Source organism: Phyllostomus hastatus, unplaced genomic scaffold (assembly GCF_019186645.2).
Source record: "Phyllostomus hastatus isolate PE091 unplaced genomic scaffold, TTU_PhHast_1.1 phas_contig_1, whole genome shotgun sequence".
Lineage (NCBI taxonomy): Eukaryota > Metazoa > Chordata > Mammalia > Chiroptera > Phyllostomidae > Phyllostomus > Phyllostomus hastatus.
In genome coordinates this window covers 1942278-1952049 of record NW_025333498.1, presented here as the reverse complement: position 1 = coordinate 1952049, position 9772 = coordinate 1942278, and positions in this window count along the sequence as shown.

Sequence of the window (9772 nt, the reverse complement as noted above, 5' to 3'; positions counted from 1 at the left end):
TTCCTTTTCTATTAGTTTGTTATTGGCATATAAAAATACAACTGAATTTTGGTTATTAATTTTTTCATCCTGTTACTTTGCTGAATTCATTTATCAGTCCTAGTAGTTTCTTGGTGGAATTTGAGGTTTTCTATGTACAGCATCATGTCATCCACAAATAAGGATAATTTTCTTTCTTCCTTTCCAGTTTGGGTGCCTTTTATTTCTTTTTCTTGTCTGACTGCTCTGGCTAGGACTTCCAGGACTATGTTGAATAAAAAAGGTGAAAGTGGACAGACATCCCTGTCTTGTTCCTGATCTTAAAGGGAACAGACTCATTGGGTATGATGCTGGCAGTGGGTTTATCATAGATGGCCTTTATACATTTAAGTATGTTTCCTCTAATATCACTTTACTGAGAGTTTATCACCTTAAAGTGAAGTAACTAAAACACACATTTGATAACATAAAAAAACCTATTTTACCATTGTCTTATCTGTTATCAGAAAAGGTGGTTATTGCTACCACATTGTCAGTGTCAAAGAAGGTCAACAATAGGATAGTGAATCATTCTTCAGGTTGACAATTGTCAACAATTCATCAGAGTTTGTCCTCAAGGTATTCTTGGTATTCAGGCTTTTGTTATTTAATAACCATAGTAATAGACATTTTTAAAAAGCAGCCATTGGTGAGAGAAGGACAAAAATAATGTATTTCAACCTCAAAGTTTCTTATATTTTCCATCATAGGAGATTTAATTTGTTAAATATCCTATTTTATAGGTAGAGAGAGCCACCAATTGCACAGGTGACTATTCTAAAATCTATATATGAGGTTATTCACATAATAAATTACATCTTCATATCTCTTTTATTGCACTCCAAATTTCAGTCTCTCACAAGTATATCCTAAGTCAAATTAAGGTATAAATTTGAAATCCCTAATGAATCAAGAAAATTTTGAACCAAGCTACAGATCTTATGAGTTTCAAAAATTAATATATTTTCACTTAGAGTGGGTAATATGTGTTAGTTCTTTCTATTGGCAAATCGCCACAATATATGCATTTCCCATTACACATGCATGACTCATAGAGGAGGAAGGAAATTTAACAGAACTGATGCCCCTTTTATGGCTGTGTTGATCCCATAGGGTTTTCCTGTTACGTAATCAAATGGGTGAATGAGTGATTAGATTAGAACTTGGGGGGTAAAACTTTGCTGCGTAATATAGGGCTTAATATAGGACTGTCAATTGTGATGATAATTAAGTAGAGGAAAAATCTATATCCCTGTAATGAAACAAACTTAAAGAGATGATAAAAAGCCACTTCTGATAATAGTGTAAGAATAAGAGAACTATTACACTATTGATGGGAGTTTCAACTGGTACAAAATTTTTGAACCTAGGGTAGATAATATTTTAAAAGTAAAAATAAGTAATAGAAATACCCTTTGACCCAGATATCTTTCTTCCCAGAATATGTTTTAAGATGCATTAAAACAAATGTAAAAAGAAATTATTGCAGTACTTTCTGTAATAGCAAAATCTCAGAAACAGCCTGACATCTTCTGCAGTGCAGTTGAAAGAAAATTAATTCTTTGCTTTATGAAGAGGTTCTTATGTAGGTTCAGTGTTGTAATGCATTGAGACATATCATGATACACTATGTTATATAGGTGTAGTAAGATGTCTGTATTATGCTAATTTTATAAGATCACCACAATACATTACTTTTTAAGGAAAAGGAATGATGAAGAGTAATATTTCCCTTCTAAACAAAAGTGGCATATGCATTAAATTATATACTTTTTAATAATTATCTCAATTTACTCTAGAAACTGTGAGCTTTTTTATTACCTATAAAAATTAGGAGTATTGATTGGTGGGTAGAAAAAAATACTTTCATTGTTTGGTTATTTTTATCAAGTGCATTTATTATTTTAATGAGATTATTTTAGTATGAAAGCAACTCCAGCAGAATCCGTTTTCTCAGTCATACCCTGGGATTTTACTGACTTTTAAAACTATGTAAAGTCCATGTTTCACAAAGTACTACGACATGGGGATTCTGAAAATTCTCTAAATCTATGTTGCTCTTTTTCCCTCTCAGGCTCAGCACAGTGATACTCCCAGTAAAGATGACTATGCAGTGGTCAGAAGGTTAATAAAAATCTTCACTTAAAGGCCATATTTCCTGGAAAACAAGCTAACTTCTACATATTGATACTTAAATATGGGTTCCCATTAGAATCAGCAGTTAGAGGATTTTAAAAGTAGTATTTGTTGGCCTCATCTCTGGAAATCTCGATTCAGGATGCCTGGGAGGAAGGCAGGGGCCTGTTTACTGAAGACCCATTTCTGATTGTAGCCCACAGCCCCAGTCTCTATTGTGTGTAAAATACAGTTTCAACATCATTTGTGTACATGTTAATGTTTAAAATGAACAAAGTAACAAGCAAAGCAAAACTGAAACTAACTCAGAGATACAACAGGTTAGCTGGTTACCAGAGGGGTAGAAGGTGGAGGGAAGGTGAAATGGGTAAAAAGGGTCAAATGTAAGGTAGTGGATGGAAACTAAAGTTTTGGTGGTGAACATTCTGTAGGGTATACAGTTATCAAATTATAATACTTCATACCTGAAATTTATATAATCTTATTAACCAGACAACAAGGATGAACCTGGAGATAATCATGCTAAGTAAAATAAGCCAGACAGAGAAAGACAAATACCATATGATTTAACTTATATCTGGAATCTAATGAACAAGATAAAGTGGTGAACAAAATAGAAACAGAGGCATGGACACTGGGAACAGACTGACAGCTGTCAGAGGGGGCACCAGATGAATGAAAGTGAAGGTTTCTGCTGAGAGCCTGTATGCAAACCCCATAGACACAGACAACAGTGTGGTGAGGACCAGAGGGAAGACGGCATGTGGGGTGGGTGGAGCCAGGCAAACAGAGGTGAGAATGGGGAAATCTGTATTAGTGTCAACAATGAGAAAATAAATAAATAAAATACGGGTAAAAATTAGTGTCATCCATCTCTTTTACACACACACTCAAGGGAAGAGAGAAATGTTTAAAGTGATACTGAAATACAATAATGCTCAAGGCCAGGAGTTTCTCTTTCTGTCTGTATGCTGCTCTTCTGGTTCTACTGTGTAGCCACTGTTGTGTGAAAGGGAATCCCAATTTTTTCCTTGTTAGTCAGTCATATCAATGAAGTTGGAACCCTGCTATTCATATCTGGGAAAGTGGCACGCTAAATTGTATCAGAATCTCAGTTAATTTTATAATATTCTCCAAATACTCTTAGTATGAAGACAATGAAGGGAAGGAATCACTCAGTTTCTGCAATTTCCAGAAACAGTGCATTTTTTAAGAGTTTCATTTAGCTATAATGATGTAAAATGAGATTTACTTTTGGCTTTGGCTTGACAAATATCAGGAGACATGAGGACATAGTAATAAAGAAATGAGATGCACACATCCTTTGATTTGATTATAGTGTACCACAGACAGGACAAGAATGGTAGATCTTCTCTGTGGAAGGTTCTGGGATCTTAATGGCAAAGAATGTCCCCAGTTTGGCAGCAGGTCCCCATTGTGATAGTACTTTTGATGTACTCTTTCCCTTACATTAAGTTAGGGACACTCTAGATACTCTAGGATTCAAAGGCCTTCCTGCCCAGTGAGACTATGGGGCAAATTTTCTGCATTCCAGCAACTGGGTATAAATGGATACACCTTTTTTAAAAAGCAAGTGAGCCCATGAACAAAGTAAATAATCACAGAGAGGGAAAACTCTTCATAGAAAATCCTATCTAGTGTTACTAAAGCTTCTTGTTACAATTGTTTTCATTGTAAGATTTCTCCCTCATTGGGAAATAGTCCTCTAGACTGATTCCATGGCATTTTGATTATTTCTGGATAAATAACATATCATGAAATTTATTTTACTAGAATGTGCAAACAGAATATTAAGAAAGGCATTTTTCTCTTTTATTTAAAATATATGTAATAATGATAGCGTATTGCATCTCTGTAGTTCTCAAAATGTATACAATTGCTACATTTATTATTATTTTTAATTCTTAAAAATGCCTTACAAAGTATTCTTATCACCTGCATGTTATGGAGGTGGGCTGCTCAGGAAAGCCAACGAACTTGCTCCAATCTGAAGAGTTGCGATGGGCACCTGCGTGTTTTCCCTGCCTTCAGTTCCAGCGCTTTTTCAGTACAGCACATCTGCCTCCCTTTTCAATAATGAATAAGTAGTATTTGATTTTCTGAGATTCTATGAATAGTAGGCAATTTTATTGCTTGTCAAAGCTTTCCTGCCTTGCTACTTCATTCAATCAAAGTTTAATAATGTGACCTCCTTGAGGTATACTATTAGAAAATAAAATTAATTAGTTGAAGCCCAGCGGTGCAGATAACCTAACTACTGAAACAAGTATTTCTCCCTTAGGACACGGATTCTATACAGGGCTTATTTTGAAGCACAGATTTCTTTCTTTTTTTTTTTCTGATGGGAAAAAGAATTCACATTCTTTTAATAGACAACTGCACAAGACATTTATTTTTAAATATACTCTGTAAAGGTTAAAGTGAAGTTAAGCTGGTTTTCTAAACTAATACACCAGATGAATCTTTAAGACTGGGGACAGCTGCCTGTTCTGTTACATCCCACTCCCACAGTGCCATCCCTAAGGCATGCTGGCAAGAAACAGGAAGTCGGTTTCAGCCAGATTCCCACATTGCAGCCTTGCTGATGAGAGCAGGAAGAGTCTCTCCAGAAGAAGGTGTGGGTGTGCGATCAAGCCTATGTGTACGAGAACATCGCAATCTGACACTTGTCTAATTCTAGAGGACTACTTTCACGTCTAGTTCTGGTGATTCCGATAAATACCAACTATTTCAGAAGCTAGTGCTTTAAGAATGGAAACAAGTTTACTAAACAGTGAGTTGTTATTTGAAAACTTAGCAATCACATTAAAAACTTTCCCAAGCTCAACTGGTCTTTAGAACCACAGATGAAGGCAGGAAAAAAAACACATATGTTTTAAGCTTAAGGACTTCAGCATTTTGTGCATTTCAGACATATGTTTCAGATTATTTTGCAAGTCCTAAAACGTCTTAGTTCAGTGAAGATCTCTAAGCAATGATACTCATGTATACAGAGAAAAATATATCTTGCATATTTAATATCTCATGCAAGTATTACCTTAATACTAATAATTTAAATTATGCTATATACCATCATGAGAATGTATATACACTGAAGGAATATTAATTTGTTCTCTCCCTTTCAACTTGGATAAATGCAATGGTCTCAATGGTATTTCAAACCTTTTAAAACATTTTGAGACACATTTATCCATTATACTTTCTTATAAGCCACTCCCTAACTCTGTCACAATTTGTTTTCATTATGACAATTTATTGTTTTGGCACATATTGTTTTCCATTTTAGCAGTGATTTATGGTGACAAAAAGAAGAGTGCAATATTTACTAAGTAATTTTTGAAATCTTTGTTTGACTTAATATAACTTTGCTTTTCCATTCTTGTGACTCTTAAGAGAAATGACAGAAGAAAAAGGACATGATGCCTTATTCCTCAGCCATAAGAAAAGATGAAACACTGCCCTTTGCAACAACATGAATGGCTCTTGAGAATATTATACTAAGTAAAAATAAGTCAGACAGAAAAAGTTGAGAACCATATGATTTCACTCAGGTGTGGGGTATGAAACTGAAAGCAACAAATGACCAAATAAGAAAAACAAACAAATAAAAACTCATATACACAGACAACAAACAGTATGGGGGTTACAGGGGGAAGGGAGGTGGGGGGGTAGCAAAAAGTATAGGATCAAACATATGGTGACAGAAGATTTGACTTTGGGTGGTGGGCACACAATGCAATACACAGATGATGTATCAGAATTGTACACTTGAAACCAAATAATATCACTCCAATAAATTTAATTAAAAAGACATGAAAAAGCTTTAGAAATGTTCATGTTTAATAAATTATATTTTATATATTCCCTATCTTATGGCTAAGAGTAAAAAGGAAATTTGAGATATCCCATTAAAATTCACATACATCCTAAAATTTGTCACCTTTACTGTGATATACTGCCTTTTTTCTTAAGATATTGTCTCTCATGTGCCATATTGTTGCCTGGAATTTTTTATTAAAAAAAAAGAAACAGTAAACCCTGGGTGTATGGATTTATGCCCTGTGGTTCCTTGGAAAATATCACATAAGCTATGAAATAAACTGAATATAAAACAGGTATGTTGTGATGCCATAGCGCTCTTGCATATACCTGAACTGGTTTGTATATATGGCAGAGACAGTGCATGCATTGGTTTTCTATTGCTGCTGTTACAAATTACAATGAAATTAGTAGCTTAACAACCAAAAATTTTTAAAAAGTTTTATTTATTTATTTCTAGAGAGAGAGGAAGGGAGGGAGAAAGAGAGAGAGGGAAACATCAATGTGTGGTTGCCTCTTGTGCCCCGCAGCTGGGCACCCGGCCCACAACCGAGTCGTGTGCTGACTAGGAATCTAACTGGCAACTTTTCGGTTTGCAGGCTGGCAATCAGTCCACTGAGCTACACCAGCCAAGGCACAACCACAAGTTTTAATGTTACATTTCTGTAGGTCAGAAATCTGATACAGGTTTTACTGGGTTAAAATCAGTGTTGGCACCAATGTATTCTTTATGAAAGCTTTAGGAGAGTTTGACTGACTGCCTTGTGCAGCTTCCAGAAGCTCATGGCCACGTTAGCTCTTGGTCCCCTTTCTCCATTTCTCTGGCCTCTACATCTTCCTTCTTTCACTTTTAAGGACACTTGAAGTTACATTGTATCCACCTGGATAATCCAGGCTAATCTCCATATTTTAAAGTCAGTTTTTCAGGAGTGTAGCTGGAGCACAAGTTGGGTAGAGTTGTACCAAGTGCAGACAAAGTGGGGAGATAGGAAAGAAGAGTAAAGAAAGTGTTGAAGAACAGAAAATCACCTGAATAAATTTAAAGATGTAAAATCAAAATAAATAAATAAATAAACAAATAAATAAATAAATAAATAATAAGCTTTTAATCATGTGCTGCAATGGAGTACACCAGAGTCTAAAATTAGAGACATTGTGGACTTTCCTCTCTTCCACTTTCCCCCACAGAATGCCATACATGTGGAGGGTGAGGTGAGTTAGTACAGACATGAGGATTGCCGTGCTGCCACAGAAGCCCCAACCCAAAGTCTCTGGCATTTCTATGAACCTTGGGATCAAGGGAAGGGGAAGGATGGAAAAGTACTGAATACTGAGTCAGAAAAAACATTTCTCTGCACAGTTTCTTTCTGTCCCTTCTATAAGGAGGCTTTGTCAGAAGTACCTGAAAAAGTACACTGCTCAAGAGGCTTCCAAATTCAGGATAAAAATGAAAGAAGAAAGAAGAAAGAAGGAGAAGAAGGGGAGGGGGGAGGAAGAGTAAAAGGAGAAGGAGAAAGAAGGAGAAGGAGAAAGAAGGAGAAGAAGGAAGAAGAAGAAGGAAGAAGGGGAGGAGGAGCATGGCCAGCCAGAGGGATCTGAGTCAACTACAATTCTTTTCAGATACTGCACTGTTTCTTCAGCCAGTGTGTCCTCACGTCCCTTCCTTATTTTTATCTCCAATATCTATCAGTACCTTTCTCTGTAACTTAACTAATGCATCTTATTTGTTTGTTTGTTTGAGTTTCATTTCTCTCATTTGCCACTAAATCGCCAGCATTAAAAACAGTTCTTGGCACATAGTAGACCCCAGTAAATATTTGATGAATTAATAAATGTGGCACAAACAAAACATTTCACTCACATTTTGTTTTACTTTCACAGCATAAATTTTATATGTAATTATTGTTTCTTGTCAGATATTAATACTGGGAAACTAGAGTTAAGGGAACAAACTTATTCTATATTCATCTGATCATTATCTTGGGAGGGTAAGTATGTGTTTGATAAAGGGTATTGATGACTTAGTCTTCTTTCAGACAAGAGAAAGCTGCTAACCATCTAAATAGCCTGTACTCCAAGTAGCTGAATTATTTCAAATCCCTATTTTGGTACGGGGACTCTGGACGTAAGCATGTGTTACACTGAACTTTAGCAGGTTCTTCAGACTCAGTATATCCAAGAACATAATACAAACCTGTGGAGTTCAGGCTACTCTGTTTCTCCTGTGGAAAACATGGGGAGAACGACACCGTACCTTCTCTTTGTTTGATGTGAAACCAATGAATAGCTCTATATCGAAATTTATGGGAAGGAGTTCAACAATTGTTGGGGTTAAATTTACAACTATAAATGCCTATGTTTAATTTTATACAGAAAAAATTCAAAACTGTAACTGAATCTCCTACCTGAAAACTTTGCAAAAGAAGAGCAAACAAACCTATAGCAAGCAGGAAACCCATAATAAAGAATACAGCAGGTATTAGTGAAACTGAGATTGAATTAACAACAGAGCAAATTAACAACAACCCAATGTCTGGGTTTTCCCATAGAGACATTTGCTTTCCGCTTGTTGAAAGTGTGAGCCAGTGTGAGACAAGCTAGTTTTGCTTTCAGTGTGGGACCAAACTCTGAAGGGACAACAGGTCCTGGGACCTGATTTTAATGAAAATGGCAGGAGATCAAGGGCCCTGCCAAAGCACAAAAGTACATCTGAGGCCCCTACATTTTTATTTTCTTTACTTCTGCCAACGTTCTTTTGGCTTAAGCAAGTCACATAGCCCAAGCTCAGTTATCAGCAGGGCCAAGGAGTCTATAACACAGACAGAAAGAACAAAGCATAGGTACTGGCTTAGAAATAATAAAACCCTCTACAATGTGCTGCATAATTGCACAGGAGGCCTTGTGTTGATATGATGGAGGTGCAAGATCGAAGCAGCCTCAGTGCTGCGTACAGAAAACTGCTGACTTAGAGAGTCGCTGGAACCCACATGGGAGTTAAATCTTTTCTGTGTTAAGTTACTGACATTGAGCCTATTCTAACAAATACAAAAAAAAAAGAAAAATAATTTCTTGTAACTTAATTCTTCTCCTTGATGTTCTTACCTGTGTTAATTACTTTTGAAAACCTGGGCACAAAATATTAGAATACACTTGAAACATACTTCATCTTTATTTATCTTCCTCAAGTCTAATCAATTAATAATGGTCAGATTCCATTTGTTAAAGTTACCTTACATTTGACTTCTTTTTTCTCTTTTCTTTTTTCCTTCCTATTAGTGATTCTTAATTATGCTACTAAAATTATTGCTAACACTTATTGAGCACTTGTTCAGTGCTGGAGACTGCTTTAATTTTATCTATTGAATCTGGGCATTGTAATCATTAGACTTCCAAGGTCAAATAAATATCCTTTCAGAATTTCAGTGGAAATAAGTTGTTGTGCAGATATGTGTTTAAAGACAAACCAAGCAATACCAGTTCAATAAGTTCAAATTTCTCCTTCTAGCAAACAAGGCTGCTGCCAATATATGCTAAACTACCTCCCACTTCACCTACTTTAAATTGGTGATCTCATTATTTGAGTACTGTTACTCCTGCTTTTTCCTCATGTTTTTCACCAAAATGGTCAATCTGACTGAAATATAACATGAGATCCATAACTCTTTAGCATGAAAATGTAAATTAAATGCTACTGTTACACAAACTATAGTTTTATTTATTTTTATATTCCTACATCTTCTTTCCTAGTCATTCACCTCTTACATGATAGTCTTTAGAG